The 6,720-nt window shown below is 38.3% G+C and overlaps 1 long non-coding RNA gene across 4 annotated transcripts in view; it reads right to left on the bottom strand.

The window, feature by feature from the left end:
• LOC109378284 (uncharacterized) overlaps positions 1–6,720 on the bottom strand; it is a 145,139-nt gene that overhangs the window by 28,831 nt on the left and 109,588 nt on the right. For all 4 annotated transcript variants that reach the window (XR_002122983.1, XR_002122973.1, XR_002122987.1 and 1 more), the window contains one exon: positions 3,258–3,394. This is a non-coding gene — a long non-coding RNA (uncharacterized LOC109378284). The remainder of the gene's footprint in view (positions 1–3,257; positions 3,395–6,720) is intronic.

Genomic DNA, 6,720 nt, shown 5'->3' with positions numbered 1-6,720 from the left:
GTTTTTTTGCTAGGTCCCTGTCAATAGTCACAATATGATTTTAAAATTGCATTACAAAATTTATGGCCCAATCTGAGTAAATAGTGTTTTGTCAATAAAGATTTAAAACAACTGATGAAAAAGACAAGGTATGTATTGTCCAATCAGTGCAGATGAAGATTATTCATAGAGCCCAGACACCATCTCGTCCTGTTCATACCCAGAAATCATCTCTTCATGTTCTTTATTGACAAATGAGTTGTTTCCAACTAATTTCATATCTCACTCACAAGCAGGAAAAAAGTAGTAACACTGTTATTATTCACAATGCCTTGGCTCTTTGGAACCTGCTTGTAATTAAACTATATAGATTTCTTACCCCTGCAGTTCCCTAATACCATTTACTGTATTCAATGCTTGTTATATCATGAGGCTGCATCATCTATCAAGCTACCTGTGAGTATTGGCTGCCAATCACTCACCCAAAAGTTGCTTCTGTGTTTTGTTGATGATGACCACAAATACAAGTCCAGAGTACGCAGAAAAAAGTGAAAAGTAATTTGTTTTCTAGTCATGGTAAATCTACTAATAGGAATTTTATAGTGAAAGCTCAGGAAAACATCTGATCTTGTCTTCTCATAAACTCATTAGGCAGTAATCAGCATATTCCTAGAATATGATCTCTTTCAAGAAAAGGCACCCCTGTCTTCCAAACACCATCAGCCAGTAAGGAGGATAAGTGAGGAACCCGACCCAGGGCCTCTGAGTGGAGCCAGATCAGTCTCATTCAAGCAGTCCCTTATCCCTGAAAAGCTTAAGACCCACCTGGGAGACAAATGGATCAGAAAGGCCCATGAGCGCTGCAGAGCAACAGGCCTCTAAAAATCCCTCAAGGAGATAGGCAAGGCCACCCAGAGGACTGTCTGAAAAGTGGTCTGGAGCCTGTGGTAGAGGTGGAGTGACAGTGATGAGGGGGGAGGGTGTGCCACAGGGTACAGGACTTCCATTACCACCCCTGCTGCCCTTGGATGCTGTACCCTGGGAGTGCCACCGCAGTGGGAACACACGTGGGGAAGACTCAGAGTATGGCTGATACACACAGCTTAAGCCCAAGTCAGTGGCGGACCATGGGTACCCCAAAACCCTGACCTTGTCTTTAATCCAACTCGAGAGAGAATCTCCCAAAACCATTTTGTGTGCCCGTATCATTTGGGTGGCCCTGCCATCCTGCAAAAGAAATACCTTGCTAGCAGTGGGAGCTATTTGCTCACCAGGTCACCCTCCTGCAAAAAGGCCCTGACACCAGGCCCCGCGCTTCACTTCACAGGCACGAGTCACAGAGCTCCTTCCAGGAGTCTAGTCAGCCCACGGGGTAGAGAGCCCGAAGGTGCCCCAAAGGAGAAATGCACCCGTGGGGGAAATGCATACCTGGTACCACATGGGTTCTGGTCTGGGCCTGGATACCTTGCCCTGACAGTAATGCCAGCCTCAATAGTTATAGTTACTAGAGGATGACTGACAAACTTTTGAGGAAGGTGCTTCAGTCTACTGGAATGTCTGCGGAATCAGGTCTGGATGCAGAAAGGCACCGCACGTCCCCATCGGTCTCAAGCACCAGAGCAGGACTTAACAAGTNTATATTTTTACATAATCACCATTATGTGAATAATATCCTTTAAAAATTTTATAAATGAAACTATGATAGTTTTATTTTCATTTTCAATTTTACTTCACAGCCACAGTTCGTGAGCACAGTTTGCTGATCCCTGTTCTAGACAGGAATGGAGAAGTGTAGTAGTTGGGGTGGGGGTAGAGTGTAAGGATGGGAGAGAAATCATGAGTACAGTCTAGGGAGTGTTAACATGAAGGAATAATCGGCCTATACAGGGGACCTCCAGCATGTGGGCCTGGCCTCAGTGCACCAGGCTGGCAACAGAGACAGGAGAGTTCCTTGCATACACATAGTAGTGCACATGCACATTTCACGTATGCAAATCCAACCACCTACCTTTGGTAAAACAAAGGAAAATCAATAGGGATAATCAATAACAATGATTTTTCCTGCCATTCCTCACATACAGCATATGTGCCAAAATGAACATGAGAAGAGAGGCAGTACTCAGCAGATTTCAGGTTCCCTGGGCCGAATGTTTCCCCAGCTGAATGTTGGTCTTGTATTTACAGATACTATTGCCTTTTTTTTTTTTACATTTATAGTCCTAAACCCAAATCAACTACATATAACCTAATGCTCAGCTGAAGTTCAATAATCTCTTCCAACACTGGAGGAAAAACTATGTGAATTTATGTGCTACACTGTGTTCATGGACTATTTAAAGGCTTTCTAAGGGTAAGTTATATTATACCCTTCATTTGACTTTAGAACCTTCCTCCCCATCATTACCCAGAAAACTCCCTGTCTCAAAACGTGACCCCACTATAAGTAAAGCCAAGTATTTCAACTATGTCCCCCAAGCAAACTGGGAACAGTGATTAGGGTAGAGATTCTAGGATATAGCCTCAGAGAACACTGATATCTAAGGAGGGCCCAGAGGACAGAAGTTCTTGAAGGATTCTAAGGGCAACTGGCCACCAAGGTAAGAGGATGGAAAAACAGGAGAGAATAGAACTGAAAGGAGGAGTTAAAGAAAGGCATGGTCTATAACTTCAAATTCCTGTTGCGTAAGATAAAGGCAGAAAAATGTCCATTAGATTTGGCGATAAGAAACTGTTGGCCTGAGCACCAGAGGTTACAGAGAGGTAGCNATCTTGCCATTTGCAACACCATGGATGGATCTTGAGGGCATTATGCTAAGTGAAATAAGTCGGACAGAGAAAGACAAATACTATGTGATTTCATTTATATGTGGAAATTTAAAAAACCAAACACATAGAAACAGAGATCAGATTTGTGGTTGCGAGAAGCAAGGCGTGGGGTTTGGGGGAATTAGATGAAGGTAGTCAAAGGGTACAAACTTGCAGTTATAAGATAAATAATTTCTGGGCATGTAATGTACAATATGATGACTATAGTTAACAATACTTTGTATAGTGTATATTTGAAAGTTGCTAAGAGAGTGGATCTTAAAAGTTCTCATTACAAGGAAAAAAAACTGTAACTATATGAGGTGATGGATGTTAACTAACCTTATTGTGACAATGATTTTATAATATATACATATATCAAGTCATTATGTTCTACACTTTAAACTTACACAGTTCTATGTCAATTATGTCTTAATAAAACTGGAAAGAAAAGCACAATAGTGTTGGCTTACCATGTCAACTTCTTCTGAAACTGTAGATCCAAATTCCAAGGAGGTTTTCTTCAAGGGTATTTCAGCAAAAACTTGAGTCTTTCTTTAGCAGAGCTATTTGGTGGGGATGTGAAGAGAGGGCCTGAGATAGAAGGAACCTAAGGAATTTAAGGTGAAGAAAAGAAAAACTAAAATTTATAAGTTTACTGATTTTATTTATTTTATGAGTTTCAGGTGTACAAAACAACATAATAATGATTAGACATTTACACCACTTACAAAGTGATAACCCCAAGTCTACTACCCCTATGACATTGTACACTTACACAGTGGAAAGTTCACCAATTATTTGACCGTGTAGCTATTACAATACCATTGACTATATTCCCCATGCTATACTTTACATCCCATGATATATATATTTTATATATTTAATTATATATTTAATTATAGTTGACATTCAATATTATTTTATATGAGTTTCAGGTGTACAGCAGAGTGGTTAGGCATTTATAATCTATGACGTGATCCCCCCTGATATTTACTGATTTTTTTTTACATATATTATTTCATTACAGCTTCACAATCACATTTTACAGATCAAGAAACTGAGGGCTTAGAGAATTTACAATGAATTTGAAAAATGTCATTGCTACGAAGAAGCACAGCTGGGATTCTAAGCCAAGTCCATTGACTCCAAAGTCTGAGGTCTTTCCTTAAGCTCCATCACTTTCCATGGGTTTAGGATTTCCAATCTTTAGAGAGCTACCGTCTCTATCATCCCATAAAGCTCTTTGGCAGCTCAGAATTGGATCTATCCATAGAAAGCCATTCCTCTCTTACACTGGCCTGCTGTCTGTGGCCCAGGGACAGCTGGATTTAACAGCCTCTCCTGGCTCAGTCTCTCCCTGTCCCATTGCCAATCCTATCCCAGCACTATATGAATCCCGGACATTTCATAGGAATCAAAGTATTGGAAGAGGGTTGGCAGATGAGCTTGAGAGCTATAGTAGAAAAGATCATAGACCAAGGTTCAGAGTATACAGACTACCACAGAATAGATCATGTATCTCTTCATCTTGGATCTCCTTGAAAATAAATTTTTGTATAAAGTGCAGTGAAAACAGGAAATACAAGAAAATTCATATTTGTGGACTGGTTCTCACAATGTCTCTCGAACATACGCAAATAAACCTTTTTATTTATTTTATATCTGAATGGTTTAGCAACTTGACATGAATAGATTTAGTCTTGTAATATAAAATAGGACAGAACATATTTTAATTCTGTCATCTCCCAGATGCATTACTTTTATACATTTAGGCAGGCTGTATGTGGACCTATTTCAGCTCCCCACTTAGTGCCTGAAGTGTCATTGCTCAAGTTACTTCACTTCTTTCTACCCTAATTTCTTAGACTATAAAAGGAAGAAGTTAGGGTAGATAATTGCCAGGGTTTCCTTTCAGCCATATGGTTTATGGAGTGGTGAACAGCTGCAAAAACCCACTTAGTTGATGGAAAACACTTCCCCATCATTCTGTGAAGAATCCCAAACTCAACATATTTCCCAGCAATCATAGCTCCCTTAACGTTAACCCAGAATTACAGATGGAAAAGGGGAAAAAAAGACAGAAGGTAAGGGGAGCTGGGTGGAAGGCGAAAGTAAATTTAAGGGAAAAGCAATTGTGGAATAACATGACTTTGCAAGGTTTTNTGATTTGTAAGATTTCAGTCTTTTGAAAATTATTGATATTTGCTTTATAGCTCAACATGTGGTCAATTTTCAAAAATACTCCATGTTAGTTGAAAAGAAATGTGTATTCTGTACTTAGGTGCAGTGTTCTATACACTTACTCATTTAAAGCTAGCTTATTAATTGTGTTGTTCTTCTATCTTTTTACTGATTTTGTCAGCTTGATCTAAATATTTATGAGTTTAGAGATCTCTTACCTCTTCCTGGAGAACTGAACCTTTTATCCTTATGAAATGATTCTCTTTAAAGCTTTCTGTCTTAAGAACTATTTTGTCTGATACTAATACAGCAATACAAACTTTCTTTTGGTTAGTGTCTGCATGGTATAATTTTTTTTCACACTCTTCTCATTTTTTCTGAAACTTTTTGTTTTAAATGTGACTTAGAATATAGCTGAGTTCTTTAAAACAATATATAAGCGTATGTAGACACACACATACCATCTGTAAATTCTTGCCTTATAAGTTGGGCACTTAGTCTATTTTTGCTTATTTTAATTCCTGATATATTTGAATTTAATTCTACTATCTTATTTTGTGCTTTTTATGTGTCTTGAACCTTCAATATTTATTTTTTCTGTTCTCATCTACTTTTGTATTGATTTTTTTTCCACTTTTTTCGATATTTTAGTTTGAAAGTTATACACCCTTTTGATGGTTATGTTAGAAATTTTAACTTGGATACTTAATATCTTTATCATTCTACCAAACAATAAAAAGGACAGTAAGAGAATAAAAAAATAATAAAAAGGACAGTAGAACACTTTAACTCTCATCATTCCCCTCTCAACTTACATGCTATAGATGGTTGTGTATTTCATTTCTAACTAGTTTTTTAAACCTCTTAAGAGATTATTATTGTTGTTTTTAGCAAATATTTATTTACAATTAACCACATAGTTAGTACTTTCCTTGCTCCTCATTCCTTTATTCAACTCTGACGACTTTCTTCTTGCCTATAGAGCAGCCTTTAGACTTTCCTTTACTGAGGGTCTCTTGGTGACAAACTCTCAAATTTTGTTTGCTTATTTAAAGATGTTTGATTTTTCCATTGTTCTTAAAAGATAATATACAAACTTAGGTTGACAGCAATTTTCTTTCTGCACCCTGAAGATTTTAGACTTTCTCTGACTTCCATAGTTGTTAAGAAGTCCAACTGTTATCCTGCTGCAAGTAATCTGTCTTTTCTTTCTCTGGCTGCTTTTAAATTTTTTTCTCTTTGTTTATGGTATTATTTGATATTTGCCTTATAACTCAGCATGTAAATAGTTCTACTAGAATGTATCTGAGTGTAAATTCCCTTTCATGTATCCTTATTGGGATTGTCAGGCCTTTTGAACCTGAGGTTTGTCATTTCTTGGAAATTCTCAGCCATTACCCCTTCAATTACTGCTTTCAGCCCTTCCTTCCTCTATTGTCTGCCTGGAATTCCAATTAGATGATTGCTGTATTTCTTACAATATTTCCATGATTTATAACCGCTCTTTCATATTTTCCATCTCTTTGGGCTACATTATGTAAAAATTTTTTGATCTTTCCTAATCAATTCTCTAGCTGTGGTTATTCTGCTATCAAATCCATGCATTGTGGGGCCGGCCGAGTGGCGCAATGGTTAAGAACTGGCTTAGGACGACAGAGGGCCCCGGTTCGGATCCCACATATGAGGGCCAGTGACACTGCCCTCTACAGCTAAGATGCTGAACAACAGCTCAACCTGGAGCTGGGCTGCCCT

The sequence above is a fragment of the Hipposideros armiger genome, unplaced genomic scaffold (genome assembly GCF_001890085.2).
Source record: "Hipposideros armiger isolate ML-2016 unplaced genomic scaffold, ASM189008v1 scaffold_2, whole genome shotgun sequence".
In the NCBI taxonomy this organism is placed as follows: Eukaryota; Metazoa; Chordata; class Mammalia; order Chiroptera; family Hipposideridae; genus Hipposideros; species Hipposideros armiger.
The sequence above is the reverse complement of the archived record's forward strand: the minus strand, read 5'-3'. Positions and strand labels throughout refer to the sequence as shown.